Here is a 25,270-nt window from a genome sequence, read left to right as displayed (position 1 = left end):
TTACTCCTTTAGGGCTATGTCTATAATGAAGCATTTCATATCTTCTAATTTTTTTAACTAAATTCTTCCAATTCCCCAGTGTAGGGCCATCCTTAGCAATCCATTTTCTCATGATGAGCACCCGGGCCACCATCAGCAATTTACTAATCAGTACCTTATTCTTAATCTTATCCAGGATGTTACCCAAAACAAAAACATCCGGTGAGGGGACCAGTTCTACCGCAATCCTCTGATTAACATCGTCCACAACCTCCCTCCAAAACTTGGCAATTGTTGGGCACAACCATAGCATATGAAGGAGGTCCGCATCTATTTCCCCACATTTCGCACAACATTTCCTCCCCTCCCCGGAAAATTTATTCAAAAGTTTAGGAGAGTAATATAGCCCGTATATAATTTTAAGCTGAATCACTCTATGATTCCTATTACATGACGCAACAGGAACATTCCTATATATTCGCACCCAGTCTTCCTTCTGCAGATCGAGGGCCTCTTTCCAAAACCTGTTAGCCTTAAATATAGATTTTTCCCCAGTTAGATGCATCAATTTTTTATAAATAATAGTGAGAGGTTTCCCTTTCAATTGAAGTGCACTAGCAATATAATCAATCAATATATTATTTACTACACAGAATTTCTCCTTATCCTGCGTTTTCCTCACTGCATCCTTAATCTGCTCATATCTAAATCTAAACCCCTCGTGAAAAGTGTACCTAGTTTTCAGCTCCTCAAAGGAGATTAATTTTCCGTCCGTAAACAAATGTGAAACATAAATTATTCCTACTTTCTCCCAACAACCATAATCCTGAATTTTAAAGAGTTCCTCAAACAATCTATTGTGCCATAATAAAGTGTTACTCATACAACCTCTGACCCCAACAATTTTTTTAAATTGTGACCATACTTTCCCATACAACTTATGGATCTCCCCACCCCCTTGTGCAAACATTCCAGCATCCAACATAGGAACAATCTCTTGATCTTTCCCTGAGCATTGTTTGACAAATACTTGACCCATTTCCGAACCACCCAGGAGCTTAATCTTAGCTAGCTGGGTAGCAAGAAAATAGACCCTAAAATTAGGAAGAGCTACACCCCCCCCTCCAACAGGGAGGCAGAAGAAATGCTGCTTAATTCGGACCCTCTTCCTCCCCCATATGAGCAGATTAATGATCCTCTCCAGCTCCCTAAAATATTTATCCTCAATCCATATCGGGGAGGACCTAAGGAAATAAAGAATTTGTGGAAGAATTACAATCTTAATCAATGCAAATCTATCAGCCATGGATAGAGGCAGTGATCTCCATATCCCAATCTTGTTCCTTATTTTTTCTATGGCAGGCCCTATGTTAAGTTTAGCATAATCCTTTATATTGCCAGATATACGGACTCCTAAATATTCGATATAATCTTCCGGTTCTTTAATCAGTAATCTGTCCCCCAACGTAAGTTTACCCTTCTCCAGGAGCAATAAGGTAGACTTTAGCCAATTAATCCGCAAGCCCGAAACATTACCATACTCTTCAATAGACTGGATAATACCAGGAATAGCATTTTGAGGATCCCTAACAAACAAAAGAACGTCGTCCGCATATAGGAGTATTTTCTCCGCATCGCCGCCTACCCCAAAGCCTCTAAATTCCCCACTCCCACCAACAATCCTAGCCAAAGGCTCAATAAAAAGGGCAAATAGAAGAGGCGAGAGGGGGCACCCCTGCCTTGTTCCTCGTTGGAGCATAAAAGGGTCAGAGAGGACACCATTGACATTAATTCTAGCAGAAGGAAACCTATACATCGTTTTGATCCAACCAATAAAATATTCCCCCAGACCGAACCTCTCCAAGGTGGCAAAGAGGAATGTCCACTCAACCCTGTCAAAGGCTTTAGAAGCGTCCAGTGACAGGATCGAGCGGACACCCTCCCCCCCCTCCGACTGAATATTATAAAATGCTCTGTCAATGTTACTAGATGAGGTTCTTCCAGGAATGAATCCGCTCTGAGCGGGCCCAACCAAAGAGGAAACACAGTCCGACAACCTTCTAGCCAAGCACTTTGCCACCAACTTAAAATCGGTATTCAAAAGAGAGATTGGTCGGTATGACTCAATCTGACACTCCTCCTTCCCCTTTTTCAATACTAGGGTGATAGTAGCTTCTAGCATGGATTTAGGCAAGGCCCCCTTCTCTAAGGATTCATTAAGGACCGTTAGTAGTAATGGGAGAAGAAGCTTCCCATGCCTCCTATACACTTCATACGGTAGGCCATCAGGGCCGGGAGAGGAATTACCTCCAATAGAGTTCAAGGAATCATTTAGTTCTTCAATGGAAATTGGACTATTCATGTGGTTAAGCTGATCTTCAGACAATTTGGGGAGATCTACCCCACTTAAACACTCCAGCACCTTCCCCACATCAATATTCGCATTTGAGCTATACATATCCCTGAAATAATTAGCAAACTCCAACCTTATCCTTTGTTGGTCAGATGTGACTTCCCCATTCCCCAACCGGATCTTATCTATCCTCTGATTAATCTGCTGATTCTTTATTACTTGAGATAACATTTTATTGTTCATGCCCGCCTCCATATGCTTCTGTTTCCCTGCGAAAAAAATTCTATGATAGGCTTTTTCTCTAGCCAACTCGGCCAAATCTTCCTGAGCCTTATTCAAATTAGCAAGGTTTCCCTCTGTATCATCTCTAGAATAGGCAGCCGTATATTTATCTATTTCTTCAATCAATTCCTGCTCATGAGCCCGCAGACTCCTTTTACACCGGGCAATCTGACTCATCATCAAACCCCTGTAAAATGCTTTTAGAGTATCCCACACAACAGCAGAAGAAGCTGAACCAACATTAACCTGTATAAAATGAGCCAACTGATCATCTATATGCTGCATGTCCCCGAGGATCGAATACCAATGAGCATTAATTCTCGGGGATAACACTCTTACCTGAGGCAAGCCCAGGTCAACCTCTAATAGCATAGGAGCGTGGTCAGATACTGTACGGGGAAGATATTTCATCTTAGTTACAACTTTAACCCCTTGCCTCTAAAGCCTGTTTTGGCCTTAATGACCAGGCTCATTTTTCAAAATCTGACCTGTCTCACTTTATGCTCTTATAGCTCAGTGATGCATTAACGTATGCTAGCGATTCTGAGATTGTTTTTTCGTCACATATGACACTTTATATTAGTAGCAAAATTTGGTCACTACTTTGTGTATTTTTTGTGAAAAACATCAAAATATCAAGAAAAATTTGAAAATTTTGCATTTTATGAACTTCTGAAATTCTCTGCTTCTAAAAAAGGAAGTCATAGCACATAAATTAGTTACTAAATCACATTACCAATATGTCCTCTTTATTCTTGCATAATTTGGGAAACATATTTTACTTTTTTAGGGTGTTACGGGGCTTAGAAATTTATGAGCAAATTATCACATTTTGTGAAAATTTCCAAAACTGATTTTTTTTAGGGACCAGTTCGTTTTTTAAATGGATTTAGAAGGCTTGTATACTGGAAACCCCCATAAGTGACCCCATTTTGGAAACTAGACACCTTAAAGAATTAATCTAGGGGTATAATGAGCATTTTAACCCTACAGGGGCTGGAGGAAAGTATTCACAATTAGGCAGTAAAAAAATCGAAAATTTAAATTTTCAAATAATATATACGTTTAGATTAAAGTTTCTCATTTTCAAAAGGAACATGAGAAAAAAAGCATGCCAAAATTTGTAACGCAGGTTCTCTTGAGTACAACGGTACCCCATATGTGGGCGTAAACCACTGTATGGGCACACAGCCGGGCTCAGAAGTAAAGGAGCGCCAATTAGCTTTTTTAATGCAGATTTTGCTGAAGAAGTTTCTGAGCGCCAGGTGCATTTGCAGAGCCCCTGTAGTGTCCGCAGAATAGAATCCCCCCAAAAGTCACCCCATTTTCGAAAGTACACCCCTCAAAGAAATCATCTTTGGGTAGGATGAGCATTTTGACCCCACATGCATTAGAGGAAAGTATTCAAAATTACACAGTAAAAATGAAAAACACGAATTTTTCCAATAATATGTTTGTTTAGTTTGAATTTTTTCAATTTCACGAGGAACAAGAGAAAAAAAGTACCCCAAAATTTGTAAAGAAGGTTCTCCTGAATACAACGGTACCCCATATGTGGGCGTAAACCACTGTATGGGCACACAGCAGGGCTCAGAAGTAAAGGAGCGCCAATTAGCTTTTTCAATGCAGATTTTGCTGAAGAAGTTTCTGAGCGCCAGGTGCATTTGCAGCGCCCCTGTAGTGTCCGCAGAAGAGAAACCCCCCAAAAGTCACCCCATTTTGGAAAGTGCACCCCTCAAAGAATTCGTCTTGGTGTGTGGTGACCATTTTGACCCCACAGGTATTAGAGGAAAGTATTTAAAATTAGACAGTAAAAATGAAAAACTTGAATTTTTCCTATAATATGTTTGTTTAGTTTGAAATTTCTCAATTTCACGAGGAACAAGAGAAAAAAAGTACCCCAAAATTTGTAAAGAAGGTTCTCCTGAATACAACGGTACCCCATATGTGGGCATAAACCACTGTATCGCCACACAGGAGGGCTCAGAAAGAAGGGAGCGCAAATTAGCATTTTCAGTTCAGATTTTGCTGAAGAAGTTTCTGAGCGCCAGGTGTGTTTGCAGAGCCCCTGTAGTGTCAGCAGAAGAGAACCCCCCCAAAAGTCCACCCATTTTGGAAAGTACACCCCTCAAATAATTCATCTTGGGGTGTGGTGACCATTTTGACCCCAAAGGTATTAGAGGAAAGTATTCAAAATAAGACAGTAAAATTGAAAAACTAGAATTTTTCCAATAATATGTTCGTTTAGTTTGAAATTTCTCAATTTCACTAGGAACAGGGGAGAAGCTGCATGCCCAAATCTGTAACGCAGGTTCTCCTGAGTAGAACGATACCCCATATGTGTGCATAAACCACTGTATGGGCACCCAGCCGGGCTCAGAGGGGAAGGAGCGCCAATTAGCATTTTCAGTGCAGATTTTTACGAAGAAGTTTCTGAGTGCCAGGTGCGTTTGCAGAGCCCCTGTAGTGTCAGAAGAATAGAACCCCAGCAAAAGTCACCCCATTTAGGAAAGTACACCCCTGAAAGAATTCATCTTGGGATGCAGTGAGCGGTTTGACCCCACAGGTATTAGAGGAAAGTATTCAAAATAAGACAGTAAAAATGAAAAACTCGAATTTTTCCAATAATATGTTTGTTTAGTTAAAAATTTCTTAATTTCACGAGGAACAGGAGAAAAAACGTACCCCAAAATCTGTAACGCAGGTTCTCCCGAGTACAACGGTACCCCATATGTGGGCATAAACCACTGTATGGGCACACAGCAGGGCTCAGAAGGAAGGGAGCGCCAATTTGCTGGAGCAAAACCGCAGCTAGTAATAGTTATAAGAATAGCGCAGTTACTAAAATACAATAAAAAATGAGATTACAGGTAATGTGGGGTGGTCACGGGCAACCTGGGGTGGTCACGGGCAACCTGGGGTGGTCACGGGCAACCTGGGGTGGTCACGGGCAACCTGGGGTGGTTATGGGCAACCTGGGGTGGTTACAGAGAATCTGGGGTGGTTACGGGCAACGTGGGGTGGTTACGGGCAACGTGGGGTGGTTACGGGCAACGCGGGGTGGTTACGGGCAACGCGGGGTGGTAACGGGCAACGTGGGGTGGTAACGGATAAACTGAAGTGCTTATAGGTAATCTGGGATGGATACCTGTAATTTGGGGTCATTACAGGCAATCTGGCGTGGTTACGGGCAATCTGGAGAGGGTCACTGGCAATTTGGGGTGGTTAGAGGCAACGTGAGGTGGTTATGGGCAACGTGCGGTGGTTAGGGGCAACGTGCGGTGGTCAGGGGCAACGTGCGGTGGTCAGGGGCAACGTGCGGTGGTCAGGGGCAACGTGCGGTGGTCAGGGGCAACGTGCGGTGGTTAGAGGCAATGTGCGGTGGTCAGGGGCAACGTGCGGTGGTCAGGGGCAACGTGCGGTGGTCAGAGGCAACGTGCGGTGATTAGAGGCAACGTGCGGTGGTCAGGGGCAACGTGCTGTGGTCAGGGGCAACGTGCGGTGGTCAGCGGCAACCTGCGGTGGTCAGGGGCAACGTGCGGTGGTTAGAGGCAACGTGCGGTGGTTAGGGGCAACGTGCGGTGGTTAGAGGCAGCGTGCGGTGGTCAGAGGCAGCGTGCGGTGGTTAGAGGCAACGTGCGGTGGTCAGGGGCAACGTGCTGTGGTCAGGGGCAACGTGCGGTGGTCAGAGGCAACGTGCGGTGATTAGAGGCAACGTGCGGTGGTCAGGGGCAACGTGCTGTGGTCAGGGGCAACGTGCGGTGGTCAGGGGCAACCTGCGGTAGTCAGGGGCAACGTGCGGTGGTCAGGGGCAACGTGCGGTGGTTAGAGGCAACGTGCGGTGGTTAGGGGCAACGTGCGGTGGTTAGAGGCCACGTGCGGTGGTTAGGGGCAACGTGCGGTGGTTAGAGGCAGCGTGCGGTGGTTAGAGGCAGCGTGCCGTGGTTAGAGGCAACGTGCGGTGGTCAGAGGCAGCGTGTGGTGGTCAATGGCAACGTGCGGTGGTCAGAGGCAGCGTGCGGTGGTCAGGGGCAACGTGCGGTGGTCAGAGGCAGCATGCGGTAGTTACGGGCAATCTGGAGGGGGTCACTGGCAATTTGGGGTGGTTACGGTCAAGATGTGGTGGTTATGGGCAACGTGCGGTGGTTACATGTAATCTGGCGTGTTTACGGGCTACCTGCGGCGGTTACGGGCAAACTGGGGCGGATACGGGCAACCTGCGGTGGTTACGGGTAATCTGGGAGTAAACCGCAATTATTACTATAATAAAAAGTGTGTTTTATTTTGTTTGTATGTTTTTCACTTTTTCACATTTACACTTTTTCACTTGTTCTTTTTTCACTTTCATTTTCACTGTATTACTATGATTACTGTGATATTTTCTATCACAGTAATCATAGTTTAGTAACAGAGACCAAATTGGTCTCTGTCACTTTAAATTTTCAGAGCTAACTGCTTCTGACGCGCATGCGCACATCAGAAGCAGTCAGGACGTCGAGGAGGACGGAGCTCCAGGATCCGGTGAGTATATGGGGAAGGGGGGGTGACTGGGGGACGGGGGTGACTGGGGGGGTGGGGGGCGACTTGGGGGGGGGCACAGTGACAGTTTTTATCCCCTGTCACCAATGATTTATGGTGACAGGGGATAAAAAGTGCCGGGCAGCACTGGGAACAGGCGATCGGCGGTATATAGTATATACCGCCGATCGCCTGCTCCGGGACCACACGGGGGGGTCCCCGATCACTGCCCCATGCTCTCCGCTACCTCCGGTGGCGGAGAGCATGGGGCTTTGATCATTATTTTATATCCATCCCTGCGAACAAACATCGCAGGGATGGGGGCGGCCATCTTGGATCTGATGGCCGCCCGGGTACGGGGATCTGGGGTCTGATCGGGGGGCTGATCTGGGGTCTGAGGGGATATTTTTCATCTCCCCCCACCGTGGATTCACGGTGGGGGGAGATGAAAGCTCTCGGCGGCGCCGGTAATTCCCGGTACCGGAGATCACCGCTATAACGGTAATAGCGGTGATCTCCGGTATCGGGGGACAAGGGGAGGGGGCCGGGGGACACACTAGTTGTGGCGGTGGGGGGAGGCAACGTGCTGCAGCCTCCCCCCGCCGCCCGATCGCCCGATCTCCCCATAGACGCTGCGGTCGCATTGACCGCGGCGTTTATGGGGTTAACTGCCCGGGGGGAGCGCGGCTCCCCTCCGGGCAGAGGCAGCAGGGGGATGCTGTGTGACATAGCATCCTCCTGCTGCCCGATCTTCTATAGGGACAGCGGGGGGAGGCAGGGAAGCCATGACGTTCCTGGAACGTCATGTTGCGGGAACTACCTGCTTTACATGACGTTCCAGGAACGTCATTTTGCGGCAAGGGGTTAAGGCCCTCATCATCAGTGAATATAAGATCAATTCGGGATGCAGATTTGTGAGTTGAACTAAAACAGGAGAATACCTCCAAACTCGGAAATCTGCACCTCCAAATATCACGCCATCCCACTTCATTAGTGAATTTACTGAGCTGAGAATCTCCCCCCGATCCCGACACCCTAGAGCCCCTTCTATCTCGACTTAAGTTCATTACCATGTTAAAATCACCCCCTATATATATATATTGGTATTGTTTGTTGTTCAGGAACTTTAGAAGCTGCACCAGGGCATCGGTTTTAAAGGGAGGGGGGATATACAAGAAAGCTAATACCACTCGGCCTTTTTCCCAGTCTGCCTCCAAGAAGACAAACCTACCCCTATCATCTATTTGTTTGGAAATTAACCTGAAATCTACCGCTTTATGAATTAAAACTGATACCCCACTGGAATAAGAAGAGAAAACTGAGTGATACTCCCACCCCACCCAACGTTTTGAAACCAAACCTAAGGATTCCCTAAGGAGGTGTGTCTCCTGGAGGCAGACTATCGCTGGGAGCAAAGATATAATACGATCAAATATAGCAACCCTCTTCCCCTTCTCCTTTAGACCTCTTATATTCCAATACAAGATTCTACCCATAGATAAATATCAAAACAAACACAAAAACACAAAAAAAAAAAAAAAAAAACACACAACCCCTCTTCAGTCCCCCCTCCCATCCACCCCATCCACCCCTACCCCCCGACCCCCCAACCTGTCCGCGCAAAAAAAGCAAACGCAGACTCTCCACAAGCTATATCCCACTCCCCCCCCCCATGCCAACCCAACCCCTCACCCTCAGAATGAATAAGACCTACTTCATTCAAATAGCCTCCTTATCAAGCCATAACATAGCTTCCTGAACAGTATTGAAAAAGAGGGAGCTTCCCTGGAAAACCACCCGTAACTTAGCAGGATATAACAAAGAGAATCTAATATTAGCAGCATGCAGTCTCTTTTTAACATCTTTGTATGACATCCTGTCCAGCTGGGTTTGTCTAGAAAAGTCTGGGTAGAAGGCAACCTTATTACCATTATACACAATATTACCATTTTCCCGAGCCCATCTAAGGATCTTATCTCTGTCCTGATAGGACAGGATCCTAATCAGGAAGGTTCTCGGGGGACCACCTGGAGGGGGAGACTTCCCTGGGACCCGATGGGCCCTTTCCACCACAAAAACATCTGAGAGAAGCTCCGCAGGTAGAAGCTCCCTCAGCCATTTCTGAGCGAAGTGGATCCCCTCTTTCCCCTCCGAACCCTCCGGCAGACCCACTATCCTAATGTTGGATCTGCGCGATCTATCCTCAAGGTCCTCAATCTTTTTCCTCATGAGGATTATGTCCTTCTTGTTTTCAAGTGCTAGTCTCTGGGTGTCAGCACTGTTTGACTCCATTGAGGGGAGTTTCGCCTCCAAGGTCTTAATTCTCTCCCGGATTTTATTCATGTCATCTCTAATAAGAGTGATATCAGATCTTACTGCCTCCACCACTCCGGACAAGTCCAGCAAGGCTTTATTAGACTTTTGCACTTCTCCCAATATTGTTTCCAACAGAGGAGTATTAGAGCCTTCCACAAAACTTTCAGATTCAGTATCCGCTAAGTCAGTATCCAAGGTATTAAATTTAGAACCAAAGCTCTCCCTCAGCGATTGTTGCTTTTGGGTTTTAGCTGGATTACTCTCTTTAACATTTTTCTGCTTTTTATCAGCTTTTTGCATTATATTTTTTTCCTTTGGGGAACAACTTCCTCCCGACAGTCTTACAGTAGGCTTAGGTGGCATGTATACACAGCAGAAGAGGCTCTATACCATGAAAATTACTTGCGATTATGCAGTCTGACAAGCATGCAGCGGCCTAGAATATCACCGTCGTACTTCACACTTCAGGGGAGGCTAATGCACAGCGGAGGTCCTCCTTGGACACTGGAAGCATAAAAAAATGGGTTAAAAGCCCCCCAAAAAAAATAAAACAAAAAGAGACCAGGGCAGATTTAACATTATGTCCTCCAGATAACTCTGGGACACATACGGAGGGCAATGACCAGATAATTAAAACCCGAAGCTCCATTTAGATGGAGAAAATAGATCAGTCCTTATGGGAGGGGAGTTCACTCATCTCCTTTAGTATATTCCATAGGAGAACAGCTGCAATAAATACACATACCGCCTATTCACACGTGGGGTTCCGCCAGGCATCAGTCCATAGTCCACCAAATCCCCTGGCAGGAAATCATGTAGGTAAAAGGGCGCCGTCCTCACTCTACAGACTGTAGGGTAGGGGGAGGGATACAAGGAGAGGAGCAAGTAAAAAGGGGGAAACCACCTAACCACCTCTCACGTGGGGGGGTTCAAAGAATAAACCGAGCAGAGTACAGCTCCTTCTCACTCCGTCTACCCTCCCCCCCTTAACCCCCACAGCCCGCGTTCTCACCGCTCCACCATAGCAGCCGGTCGTCTCCTCATCCAGGATCCCAGTAGCTCCATATAGAGCCGCAGTGCTTAAGAGCCCGCCTAAGTCGTGTCACTCTCTCGGGATAAATACACCGTGGCATAGTCCCAGCAGTGCATCGGGCATTAATCACTCCCCTCCCGCGGTTCATTGGCCCTCCGGTTACCATCTTGTATTCCTTCTCTGCCCGGCTAACAATCCGCCCAGGAGCCGGGGTAACCCCATCGCTCTGTCAGGCACGCCACCTTCGGGGTGAAGCTATCCCTCCGCGGCATCTCCACGGAGCAGGGTGGTGGTCAGGTGGGGCATGGAGGGAGGATCCGGAGCGTGCGGCGTTACGTCATGCCGCTAAGCCACGCCACCGGTATATTTTCGAAGCACGTCCAAGCTTACATTAGGTGCCAACCAGTTCTTCTTAGATCATCATCTGAAGCAAAGTTCTTTATTGGAATTCCGGCTTGGTAGATATTGCCGACGTACAGCACTCATTCATCCACAGTATCTCTAGAGTTTGCAAACACGGTCAAACACTGGTGTAGATGGTAATGTCTCTTATTTCCACAATCACTTCAGGATCGCACCAATAGGGCTACAATATCCATTGATTAATCAGGCGTCATAAGGAGTTTTCTCTCACCATGGTTCCCGTGGCATCGCCGCGCAGTCCACACACAGTCTCCCATGCGTGTCCGCTACTCGCCAGTAGCCTCGGATCCCGTTCAACAAGGTTAAGAGTCTACTCCAATAGTCGAATTAAGCCCCAATCCGCGTACGAATTCACTTCTGGTTTATCTGGAACAGACCTTTTCATACGCATGGAATTTCCGTCCGTGTCTATAACTCATATAAGGGCAGATTGACAATCATACGATTAATCCACTCTGAAGATATGATGGCATGATATGGCAGCAGTCGGCAAAAACATCAATACACCGGATATAAACTTGTGTCAACTTTATGCGTAATTGCTTCACCCAAATCCGACACCTTGGCGTCGTATCAAATTCTCCAACGAGACATAGGGGTATTGCTGACATCTTATGTAGTAATAAACTCCTCCTCATAGCACATCTTTAATTTGGCACAACTCAACCCGGGAGGGTGTCCAATCTGTAAATAGTAAATAAAGAATTGTTAAAAACATGTAAATATAAAAAACTGTAAAAAACACATTAAAAAAATCCCATAATACGGACTTAACGCATCACATACCAGGCAACACCTTATATTCCAGGTTCAATCCCTTTGGGGCCAAAGTGCCCAACAGAAAAATCCACTTTAACTCCAGCTTTTTTAACTTAAGTTTCCTATCACCACCTCTCACTAGCGGTGCAACATGATCTATTACACAGATTTGTAGCTGACTGATGGTATGTCTCGCTTCCAGAAAATGTTGGGGAATTGGTAATTCTGTTTTCCCTGTCCGGATCGTGCTGTTGTGTTTCTGGATCCTCACCCTAATTTCATTAGTGGTCTCCCCCACATAGTATAGACCATAAGGACAAGAGATTATATACACAACAAAGTCAGATCTACAGCTAAATCTTTGTTTAATTGTGAATTTCTGTCCTGTGTGGGGATGACTAAATGTATCACCTTTCAGCATATTACTGCAACAAGAGCAACTCAAACATGCGAAACATCCCATTTTACTGGTCTTAAGTGTAGTTTGTCTAAGACCTCTAAATATGCCAACATCCGATTTCACCACCATATCTTTGATGTTACGTGTACGTTTGTATGACATCATGGGGGGATTCTTAAACTCCTCTATCTTAGGGCATCCCTTAGCAATAATACCCCAATTCTTTCTGAGAAGGTTTGCAATTTTACCACTAAGTGGTCCAAAAGTGGAGATGAAAGGTATACGCTTTTCCATAATACGCAATTTAGGTTTAAATAGATCAGACCTTGGCATATCCAGAGCCCTATTCTTATGTTTTTGGACTAGCTGTGGAGGGTATCCCCTGGCAATGAATTTCTCACACATAGAGTTCAATCTATCATCCACTACCTCCTCTTGTCCAACCACTCGTCTGACTCTGAGCATTTGGCTCCAGGGTAGTGACTCTAGCATTCTCTTTGGGTGTTTACTGAAAATGTAAAATGTTGTTCCTATCCGTTGGCTTTACATACAGATCGGATTCCAGATTCCCTATCGTCATTGCATCAGTCACCAGTTTCACTAGTTCCCTCTGGAACTTAAAGATGGGGTTATTCAATAGTTTAGTATAGACCTCCACATCATAAATTTGTCTATATACCTCCTGTTTATAGGCATCAGTGCGCATCACCACCAAGGCCCCGCCCTTGTCGGTGGGCTTGATGGTGATGCGCACATCTGACATCAGCTCCTCCAGAGCTTGCTTTTCTGGCCTAGTGAGGTTATAATTAACAACACCTTTTTGTTCCCTCTGTCTCAATGACTCCACTTCCTTCAAAACAATTTGTACATATGCTTCCACACAATGATTATGTACAGGTGGATAAAAGTTGCTCACATTAGTCAAACCTGTGTCCTTCAAACTGAGCATATTGTCCTGTTTGTCTTTGGGTTTGCTTTTAGGCTGCTCTGAAAAAAAACACTTTCAGTTTAATTCTGCGAAAAAAATTAGTCTGAACCAATCCATAGAATAGATGGGACAAAATGATAAACCTCTAGATAATACATGCAATTGTTCATCGGTTAGAGAAATATCAGAAATATTTACCACCAGGGAGGCTTGGGCTATGTCGGTGGATTGCGTTTCACTGTCGTGCGAGTCACCCTGTTGTTGTTCTCTCTTACGTTTCCTCCAGTGTTTGCGCCTTCCTCTGCGCGTCCGCCTCCTGCATCTCTCATTGGGCCTTTGTCCAAAAAAGGTGCTGGATTCCTTCCTGTTGCTCCTTGTGTTGACATGCCTCCAGAACACACGGAATTTCTCCTGACGCTGCTTGAATTCGTCTTACGTAAGAATTTTTTTGCGTTTGGCGATGAATTTTTCTTGCAGCGTCGCGGGACCACCATGAGGTTCAATGTGGCCCCAACGTATGCGAACATCTATATGGCGGTCCTGGAGGAGGAGTTCGTGTATGTGTCATCTTTCTGGAGTCATGTCCGTTGCTGGCTTCGGTATATAGATGATATTTTTCTTTTGTGGGAGGGGACAGGGGAGGAGCTATTTTGTTTTCGTGACTATTTGAACACTATACATGACAATTTGAAATTCACTCTAGTGTCCTCACAGGTGGAAATCCAATTCCTTGATACACGCATCTTCAAAATTGATGATAGACTGGAAACCGATCTGTATGTAAAGCCAACGGATAGGAAGAACATTTTACATTTTCAGAGTAACCACCCAAAGAGAATGCTAGAGTCACTACCCTGGAGCCAAATGCTCAGAGTCAGACGAGTGGTTGGACAAGAGGAGGTAGTGGATGATAGATTGAACTCTATGTATGAGAAATTCATTGCCAGGGGATACCCTCCACAGCTAGTCCAAAAACATAAGAATAGGGCTCTGGATATGCCAAGGTCTGATCTATTTAAACCTAAATTGCGTATTATGGAAAAGCGTATACCTTTCATCTCCACTTTTGGACCACTTAGTGGTAAAATTGCAAACATTCTCAGAAAAAATTGGGGTATTATTGCTAAGGGATGCCCTAAGATAGAGGAGTTTAAGAATCCCCCCATGATGTCATACAAACGTACACGTAACATCAAAGATATGGTGGTGAAATTGGATGTTGGCATATCTAGAGGTCTTAGACAAACTACACTTAAGACCAGTAAAATGGGATGTTTCGCATGTTTGAGTTGCTCTTGTTGCAGTAATATGCTGAAAGGTGATACATTTAGTCATCCCCACACAGGACATAAATTCACAATTAAGCAAAGATTTAGCTGTAGATCTGACTATGTTGTGTATATAATCTCTTGTCCTTGTGGTCTATACTATGTGGGGGAGACCACTAATGAAATTAGGGTGAGGATCCAGAAACACAACAGCACGATCCGGACAGGGAAAACAGAATTACCAATTCCCCAACATTTTCTGGAAGCGAGACACACCATCAGTCAGCTACAAATCTGTGTAATAGATCATGTTGCACCGCTAGTGAGAGGTGGTGATAGGAAACTTAAGTTAAAAAAGCTGGAGTTAAAGTGGATTTTTCTGTTGGGCACTTTGGCCCCAAAGGGATTGAACCTGGAATATAAGGTGTTGCCTGGTATGTGATGCGTTAAGTCCGTATTATAGGATTTTTTTATGTGTTTTTTACAGTTTTTTATATTTACATGTTTTTAACAATTCTTTATTTAATATTTACAGATTGGACACCCTCCCGGGTTGAGTTCTGCCAAATTAAAGATGTGCTATGAGGAGGAGTTTATTACTACATAAGATGTCAGCAATACCCCTGTGTCTCGTTGGAGAATTTGATACGACGCCAAGGTGTCGGATTTGGGTGAAGCAATTACGCATAAAGTTGACACAAGTTTATATCCGGTGTATTGATGTTTTTGCCGACTGCTGCCATATCATGCCATCATATCTTCACAGTGGATTGATCGTATGATTGTCAATCTGCCCTTATATGAGTTATGGACACGGACGGAAATTCCATGCGTATGAAAAGGTCTGTTTCAGCTAAACCAGAAGTGAATTCGTACGCTGATTGGGGCTTAATTCGACTATTGGAGTGGACTCTAAACCTTGTTGAACGGGATCCGAGGCTACTGGCGAGTAGCGGACACGCATGGGAGACTGTGTGTGGACTGTGCGACCGTGTTTGCAAACTCTAGAGATACTGTGGATGAATGAGTGCTGTACGTCGGCAATATCTACCAAGCCGGAATTCCAATAAAGAACTTTGCTTCAGATGATGATCTAAGAAGAACTGGATGGCACCTAATGTAAGCTTGGACGTGCTTTACTGAATATGGACTTCTAATGGGGTTTGCTGATATCTGTGTAGTATAGCATCTGTGGTCGCTATAACAGCGGTCAGCTGACCGCTCGAGGTAACGCCCACAACGCTGTGATTGGCTATTGATAGCGCATGCGCGGTGGATGCGGCAGGACGCCGACATCTGCGCATGGCGCGCTCCTTCCTCGCTCTATTTGGAGATCGCAGCTGCAGGGAGGTGGGTCTCTCTGAGTATGTTCTTAACCTATGAAGCACTTTTTGTGAGTTCTAATAAAGTATATGTATATAGTGATTGTGTCACAGGGGTGGTATGGGTTAAATTATTTTAATTGTACTGATTGAATTACACCAGCTATTTGCTGGAAGTGCTTTATATACCATGATATGTTTCTGATCCTGTATACTTGAAAAGACAATTGCGGTTGAAACGTTGTATTGGTGCCATGCTGGAATAAACAACTACTTTTTTATCTAATCCGCCTTGTGAGATGCCGTTACCTTTGCTGTACTTTGGACTCTTTTTGCCCTGTTTGGACACTAGGGTTGGTAACTATTGCATCTCGTACTAACTTGTTATTTACTTATTAAGACTGGCAAGTCTAAGAAGAGGAGTGCTATAGTATTTTTCTATTTTTGGTCCCTTGCCAGCCGTGACAGCCCCTACCCGCCCCCATTCCCCAGACTCAACTGCTGCTGTGCCCTGCCGGCTGTGACAGCACCTACCACCCCCCTCGCGAGAATGTGCCACTGTTCCCTGCCGGCTGTGACCCTTCTCCTTGGAAGCAAATGCCCACACCAGTTGGCTGCACGCATTGTCCCACTGCCATTGCACCCCGTTTTCCCAACATCACCCCCCCCCCCCGACTTCAGCCACCAGACCTCTATAGTCACCTACCTCATTCCCCCTGCTCCTTATGAGGAACTGCAACTCCCAGCATAGTGCCCAGCAGGACATAGCCAGCAAGCACAGCACTTGCTGGCAGTTGTAGTTCTTCAGTAATGTATAGACCTATACAGTAGCAAAATTAGGTGGGGGCAGGGGGGGCTGCCGCTCCGGGTCCCACCCTGGCAGGGGGCCCACTGAGGTCTGGGGGCAGGGCCAGCTTTAGGGGTGTGCGAGCAGTGCAGCGCTGTGCACTCCCAGCAGGGAGGGGGCGCCACCTGCGTCCCCCTGAGGCCATATATCCATCCCTTCCTGAGAGTCAGCAAAGAGGAAGCTCCTGCCCTCCCCCCCCCCTGAACATGTGACTGCAGCCTGTCCCCATCCCCTGTGTATAACTACAGCTGTCAGCATGCCCTGACATAAATAGCCGCAGTAATGGAACTGTAATCCAACTTGAAGTTGCAAAATTATTTTTATATATATCTTGTACTTGAAATAATACAAATAAAGTCTTTCACATAAAGAACATAAAGAAAGTCACCACAGTGTAACGGACGGACAGACGCCAGATGGTATTCGCACCATGCTCCGGTGCACAGCAAGTCTCAGTCCTTACGAGGCTCTCACCCTCTGGGAAATGATGACGCAGAGACGTACGCGTCAAGTACAAGATATATATAAAAATAATTTTGCAACTTCAAGTTGGATTACAGTTCCATTACTGCGGCTATTTATGATGTGGATACCGAGTTAGCGGCTTGGTTTTTGATTGGGACATAGTCACACAGTGTATTAAGCACCAGTACCAATTTTATTATTTGCAGCATGCCCTGACAGCCTGTGTATAACTATTCCCAGCATGCCCTGACAGCCTGTGTATAACTACTGCTTCCAGCATGTCCTGACAGCCTGTGTAGAAGTACTAGTCCCAGCATGCCCTGAAAGCCTGTGTAGAACTACAAGTCCCAGCATGCCCTGACAGCCTGTGTAGAACTACTACTCCTAGCTTTACCTGACAGCCTGTTAAGAACTACAGCTCCCAGCATGCCCTGACAGCCTGTGTGTAACTACAGCTCCCAACATGCCCTGACAGCCTGTGTATAAGTATAACTACAGCTCCCAGCATGCTCTGACAGCCTGTGTAGAACTAAAGCTCCCAGCATGCCCTGACAGCCTGTGTATAACTACTACTCCTAGCATGTCCTGACAGCCTGTATGTGTATTACTACTACCTCCAGCCGATATGTGTATAACTACTACTCCCAGCACGCCCTTACATTCAGTCATCCCCAGCTGCCCCAGTCCCTCTCAGTCCCCCTCAGTCCCCCCCAGTCTGCCCCAGTCCCCCTCAGTCACCCCCAGCTGCCCCAGTCCCCCTCAGTCACCCCCAGCTCCCCCTCATTCACCCCCAGTCTGCCCCAGTCCCTCTCAGTCCCCCTCAGTCACCCCCAGCTGCCTCAGTCCCCCTCAGTCACCCCCAGCTCCCCCTCAGTCACCCCCAGTCTGCCCCAGTCCCTCTCAGTCACCCCCAGCTGAGGAGATGGGGGACACAGGACGGAATATGAGGAGATGGGGGACACAGGGGTAATATGAGGAGATGGGGGACACAGGAGGGAATATGAGGAGATGGGGGACACAGGGGGAATATGAGGAGATGGGGGACACAGGGGGGAATATGAGGAGATGGGGGACACAGGGAGGAATATGAGGAGATGGGGGACACGGATAATATGAGGAGATGGGGACACAGGAGGGAATATGAGGAGATGGAGGACACAGGGGTAATATGAGGAGATGGGGGAAACAGGGGGAATATGAGGAGATGGGGGGCACAGGGGGAATATGAGGAGATGGGGGACACAGGGAATATGAGGAGATGGGGGACATGGGAGGGAATATGAGGAGATGGGGGGGGGGAATATGATGAGATGGGGGACACAGGGAGGAATATGAGGAGATGGGGGACACAGGGGTAATATGAGGAGATGGGGGACACAGGAGGAAATATGAGGAGATAAGGGACACAGGGGGGAATATGAGAAGATGAGCGACACAGGGAATATGAGGAGATGGGGACACAGGGAATATGAGGAGATGGGGGACACGGGAGGGAATATGAGGAGATGGGGGACACAGGGGGGAATATGAGAAGATGGGCGACACAGGGAATATGAGGAGATGGGGGACACGGGGAATATGAGGAGATGGGGGACACGGGAGGGAATATGAGGAGATGGGGGACACAGGAGGGAATATGAGGAGATGGGGGACACAGGGGGAATATGAGGAGATGGGGGACACAGGGAGGAATATGAGGAGATGGGGGACACAGGGGGAATATAAGGAAATGGGGGACACGGGGAATATAAGGAGATGGGGGACACGGGGAATATGAGGAGATGGGGGACACGGGAGGGAATATGAGGAGATGGGGGACACAGGAGGGAATATGAGGAGATGGGGGACACAGTGGGGAATATGAGAAGATGGGCGACACAGGTAATATGAGGAGATGGGGGACACAGGGAATATGAGGAGATGGGGGACACGGGAGGGAATATGAGGAGATGGGGACACAGGAGGGAATATGAGGAGATAGGGGACACAGAAGAGAATATGAGGTGATGGGGGACACAGGAGGAATATTAGGAGATGGGGGACACAGGTGGAGAGGATTATGAGGTGATAGGGCACACAGGAGGGGAGATTATGAGGTCATAGGGCACACAGGGTGTTATGAGGAGATCGGGACACAGGGGAATTCGGGGACATAGGAGGAGGGGATTATGAGGAGATTGGGGGACACTGGAGGGATTATGAGGAGATGGGGACAAGGAGATTATGGGGGGACATAGGGAATCATTAGGAGATTAGGGACACAGCGGGAGGAGATTATGAGGAGATGGGGGATACAGGCGGAGGATTACATACGGGCACAGGATGGGGGATTATGACAACATTACGAGACGGGGGGATTATAACTTTACATCCTGGCAGATAGTTTTGAATACCTAACCAACCCTAAGCCTCTTCTAGGCGTCCTAACCCACGGCCTGCTATTATTTTAAGGAGGGGGCCCACTCAGACTCACTCCCCCCCCACCTACGCTGAACCCCTAGCTACGCCCCTGGACCTATATGAAGTTGGCTGGCTCTGCAGCACATGAAGGCTTGCTCTGTCCTACTGAGCATTGTGATGGGAGTTGTAGTTCTTCAGCGGATATCAGTAATAGTATATTACTGATGCTGAGGAACTACAATTCCCAACATAGTGTTCATGTACTGCATAGTCAGCTAGCTCCACACCTCTGCTGCAGCTCTTTAGATCACAGACAGATGTTAGTGAAGTACTTCGTCAGCTCTGCTACATCATGGACCAATCAGGGAGAAGCACGGCATGATGGGAAATTTAGTTTCCTTGCCGACACCATCTTGGATATAAATGGGCTTGCAGCTAGATGGGAGATGGCTCAAAATACTCAGGTGGACTTGGTGAGTAAGAACAGCTAGGTTTAGGAGCATTTCATTTTTTTTTTAGTTTTTAGGGGAATACCCCTTTAAGGCCAAAATCAATATCTTTATTTTGTTAATAAAAAATATGTCTAACAATAAAAAATAACAACTTACATAGGGATTTGAACCCCCCCCCCAAAAAAAATTACTGATTCTCTAGTCAGGTGAGTTACTTCCGGATCACCTATTTAGTTTTTATTATAAATACTTGCTTGTAAATTGTATGCCTGATAAAGAGGGCAGTGGGCCCTCAAAATGTGTAGCATTTGAAACAGTTGCCTAGTAGAGATGAGCGAACCGGGTTCAGGTTCGAGTTGATCAAAACCCGAACATCGGTATTTGATTAGCGGGGGCTGCTGAACTTGGATAAAGCTCTAAGGCCAATGACTATATCCATGATTTACACATAGCTTTAGGGCTAATCAAATGCTGAAAGTTCAGGTTCGGATCGACTCGAGCATAACTACAACCCTCATCATTTCATGCTGACAGTTCACGATGGGAGTTGTAGGTTTTTAACATGTGGCTCATTAGATGTTGCATAACTATAGATGCTTACCAGAGCAACCTCTTGAACTTTAATGCCGGAGTTGTCTCAGGCATTAAAACACTTACTAATTATAAAAGGGCAACGGGTAACCTGCTGAGTTTGACGACAAAATTTATGAAGAGGTTCTTTTGCCCCACTTCTTAGAAATATATAAGGATGCTCTCTGGACACTCTCTCCAACCCTGCAAAGGATGTAGTGGTGGTAATTTCTAACCCCAGTAAGGAGCCTGTGCTCCCGGACTCATACAGGCCAATCTCATTTTAACGGCCAATGTCAAATTATTGGCGAGGGTGTTGGCAAACCGTATTTCATTAGTCATCACTCACCTAATACACCCAGATCAATAGGGTTTTATGCCCAATTGCTCCATATCTCATAATCTTAGAAGTTTACATTTTAATTTACAGGCTTTTCAGGTGGACAGGAGCAGGGCTGCGCAGTTTCTTTGGCCAGTCATGCATAAGATGGGTTTGGGGGATAATTTTGTACTGTGGACTAGGCTGATGAATTCAAGTTTGGGAGTGCAGATTCGGGTAAATGGTGGTCTATAGCCTACGTTTGATCTTGAAAGGGGCACACAGCAGTGTCCCCCTTTGTGGCCTTTGTTGTTTGCCATAGCTATTGAGCCCCTTGCTGCACTGCTTAGACACTCTGATGAGGTGGTTTACCCTCCCTGTGGACGATATGCTACTAATGTATCAATATGCTATTAAGTTGTTCATACTTCCCCTTACACCCTCCTCTTGGCTCCCTCAGAATAATAGCATCCCGCTTCAGACGGTTGCTAAATTTAAATACCCAGGTATCGTTGTGTCTCCTCGCGTGCAGGATCATATTCACGATACCCTTTAGCACTTTCTGCGTAAAAAAGCATTGAAAGTGGACACATGGTTGAGGCTGCTCTTGTCTGCACTAGGCAGATGCAACCTGTTAAAAATGATACTGATGCCTCAGTTGCTCTACCTTCTTCGCAACACCCCAGTGTGGATCCCTAATGTATATTTTAAAGGATTAACTGCCTTTTTAGAGATTTGATGTGGAAAAAGAGCAATGCTATTTAAGACATTACAAGGTAGTAGATCTTCTGGGGAGTTGGCGGTTCCTAATTCCTTTATTTATTTCCTAGCAGCACAGTTGCAGCATGTGAAGGGACGGGGGCAAATAGATGATGTAGGAATCTTGGGTGGGGTGGATGGTGGATCGCTCCCCACCGCTAGCAGCTGTAGAGATAGCACATACACAAGCCTTAAGGAGGGTTATGCCCACTCTCGCTCTCATGACTAAGAAATGGAAAAAGGTTAAGCAAATACTTAAAGTAAAAATTTTATAGAATATACACCAGTGTAGAAAAATCCTAAACTTCCAGAATTGTTCAGACTTGAGAGGTTTTCTCTTTGGGTTCCTAAAGGGGAACTCTAGGTAGAGGTTATAAAAAATGAAACTTCTGCAGAACAATAAAGCATAAATATTTGTTTTGGGGGGTTTTGTTCTGTTTTGTGTTTCTGCACTTCCTGGTTTATCAGTTGTACACAGTACTACAGGTTCCAGAATGCAATGCTTTCCCTCAGCTGCCCAAAGCTGTTGCAGAACATCTAGGCTGTGTTTACACATTGCAGTTTCATTGTGTTACTGAATTATTTGCAGTATTTTATCATTTCATTGTGGTCCCACCCGCACAGCACGCTGTATTCTCTAACTGTAACACTACACAGCACGCTGTATTCTCTACCTGTAACACCACACAGCACGCTGTATTCTCTACCTGTAACACCACACAGCACACTATATTCTCTACCTGTAACACCACACAGCACGCTGTATTCTCTACCTGCAACACCACACAGCACACTGTATTCTCTACCTGTAACACCCCACAGCACGCTGTATTCTCTACCTGTAACACCACACAGCACACTGTATTCTCTACCTGTAACACCACACAGCACACTGTATTCTCTACCTGTAACACCACACAGCACGCTGTATTCTCTACCTGTAACACCACACAGCACGCTGTATTCTCTACCTGTAATGCTGATATTGGAATAAAGCAAAGAAATTTTTGAATTTTTTTTTCTTTTCATTTCCACGCACATTTTATGATCAAGCATCTTATCTCTGAAGTTGAGCCCCACAATAAGGCTCTGATCCTCTTTGCTGTTTAACATCATTTACTTGTGTTACTGCATCATTTTTGTGAATACGCTGCAGTACTGCAATAACACTCCAACATGTGTGAACACAGCCTTTATTTCACTGCACACCTGCTTCTGGCCGGTCAGAGATGGTGAACCACTCAGGGAATTGGGGGATCCAGCCAAGCCTCCTGGGTCATCACACCCTGCCCCCTGTCTGCATCATCAGCCTGATCTCAGCAAACACACACAATGTCAGACAGAGGCATGGAAGATTTGTCTCCTAAGGGGGGATAGCATAATCAAGCTTGAGGCTGGAGTGTATCAGAATAGGAAGTGCCTTAGAAAGTTGGCGCTAATCTGGGGCAGGTGGACAGACACACTGGGCCTACCCAGTCCTATTTAATTTCAGGTATGCAGAAATCCTATGCAAGTGTTTATAAGTAGCATAATGTAGGGGCAGTCATGTGAAAATGTACTTTGGAATTCCCTGGGGGGGGGGGTTATTTTAGACATTGGTCAAGTAGTGGCTGTTCTCATGAGAGGGGCATTAAAGGAGGAGGAGGAGGAATACATGACAGACTGGCATAAGGCTCTGAATGAGTGCTCGTTCAAACTCATGACTATTCTAATCACACGTGAAGAGAAAAAACTGTCAGAGCTCGAAGCCAGTATAACCGCACACAACATAGACTTGGAGCAATATGTGGACATACTTGACTTCACTGAAATTCAGTCCAAAATTACCAAAACCTTGGAAGAAATGGAGGAGTGTGAATGTGTGTCATTGTGAATGTGAGTCATTGTGAATGTGAAAAAGACTAAGGGTGGTATTACACGGGCCGAGCAGGGCCCGATAATACCTGTAAACGAGCAGCGATCTGCTAGATCGTTGCTCGTTTACTGGGCCTTTTACACGGCCCGATAATCGTTTGACAAGAGCTGCAAGGACATCGTTACCGATGTCCTTGCAGCCCTTGCTAAACTGGCATACATTACCCATCCACGTTCCAGGGCTGCTCCTGCCGTCTGCTTCTCCGGGGGTCCCGTGCGCGCTCTAGCTTCACAGTGGCCTGTCAGCTGGTAGGCCGCTCAGCCAATCACAGGCCGGGACCGCCGCTGACAGCTGACAGGCCTCTGTGAAGCTAGAGCGCGCGCGGGACCCCGGGAGAAGCGGACAGCAGGAGCAGCCCTGGAACGTGGATGGGTAATGTATATCGTTAGTCGCCAGCCACGCACCGCTATTACACGCAGCGGTGCGCGGTCGGCGCCCGACGAAAATAGGGTCTAACCTATATCAACGATCAGCCGATGATCGTTGTCATCGGCTGATCGTTGCATTTATTACATGGAGCGATAATCGGCCGAATCGGGCCAATTCGGCCGATTATCGTTCCGTGTAATAGTACCCTAAGTTTAATAGAGACTTGAAGGATTACATGTCGGACACGGTTTACACATGGCAATAAAAACGTAGACGTCTCAAAACTCCACGGCCGATCCTTAAGGATCACACTGGCTTCGGCACACCAGGAGTTAAGAGAAACATCACGTTTAGCACTACAGACGGAGAGACATCCGATACACAGACAGAGCTTTCTGCTTCTGAAGATTACAATCAATCACCACCTGTGAGACAGCGCAAGTATCACAAGTCTCACTGTCATTCCTATTACCGCCCCCAAACGAGATCTGCTGAGAGAGGGGACAGTGGTAATTCCAACCATATGGTTCCCCTGCAAAAAAAACAGAGACGCCGACATCGGGCAAGGAGAAAACGCAAAGGGAAAAGGAAAACAGCCAGCGAAGAAGAGGGGCAAGTAACTAATGACTCTAGTTTACAGGGGAATCCATTGATTGTGTTTGATGTTTACAATCTATCAGCTTGCATACTAAGTAATGCTCAGATTATTGTACTTAAGAAGGGTTTAAATTTTGTTCCAGATAGTAATTTCAATTTGTACCAAACACTTAGGGACGTAGATAAATTTGTTCGTCTGTTTGTTGTTTTTTTACATATTGACAATGTGGACCGGAATGCCCTCACCTCCCCTGTTACTTCTGATCTTACCTATGACTTTACAGGAACAGGTGGCGGTCCAGGCATTATCGGACCTACAACAACAGGAACCCTTATCTAAGGTACATTCTACTGCTCATCGCTTAAGATTACCTAACATTGACTTTTATCCTGTCGAATCCAGGGTTCCTCCTATGGACACCTTCCAGTCCAGGGTGGAATCGGACCTACGGCTTCTAGCGTCTCAACAACACAATAATCAATCTAATCTGACTTTTACTGAACGTATGAGTCTAAGGGACTTGGCTCACAACCCTTATGTGGTGATCCGCCCGTCTGATAAAGGTGGGTCGGTGGTCGTGTTGGACCGGGCTTTGTATGTGCGGGAGGTCACCTCTGTGCTATCTGACCTCCGTACATACAGACCCCTGTCTGCGGATCCCACCGTTTGGGTCACTAGAAAACTAATTGTGGTCCTCAAATGTGGCATTGATGCAAACATCATTACACAACAGCAATATGATTATTTACTCGTACAGTATCCCCTGACTCCGGTTTTTCACGCTTTCCCAAAAACCGATAAAGCAGTCTTTCCACCACCATTACGTCCTATTGTGTCGGGGGTGGGTTCTCTTTGTGAGCGCCTCTGTTCGTGGGTGGATGACTTGCTCCAACCCCTGGTGGTCCGGATCCCCGGATACATCAGGGATAGCAAGTCTCTACTGGCAGCAGTGGGCAATCTCACTTGGGGACCCACGTATACCTGGGTCACATGTG

This window comes from Dendropsophus ebraccatus, chromosome 2, assembly GCF_027789765.1.
Source record: "Dendropsophus ebraccatus isolate aDenEbr1 chromosome 2, aDenEbr1.pat, whole genome shotgun sequence".
Taxonomy (NCBI): domain Eukaryota; kingdom Metazoa; phylum Chordata; class Amphibia; order Anura; family Hylidae; genus Dendropsophus; species Dendropsophus ebraccatus.
The sequence above is the reverse complement of the archived record's forward strand: the minus strand, read 5'-3'. Positions refer to the sequence as shown.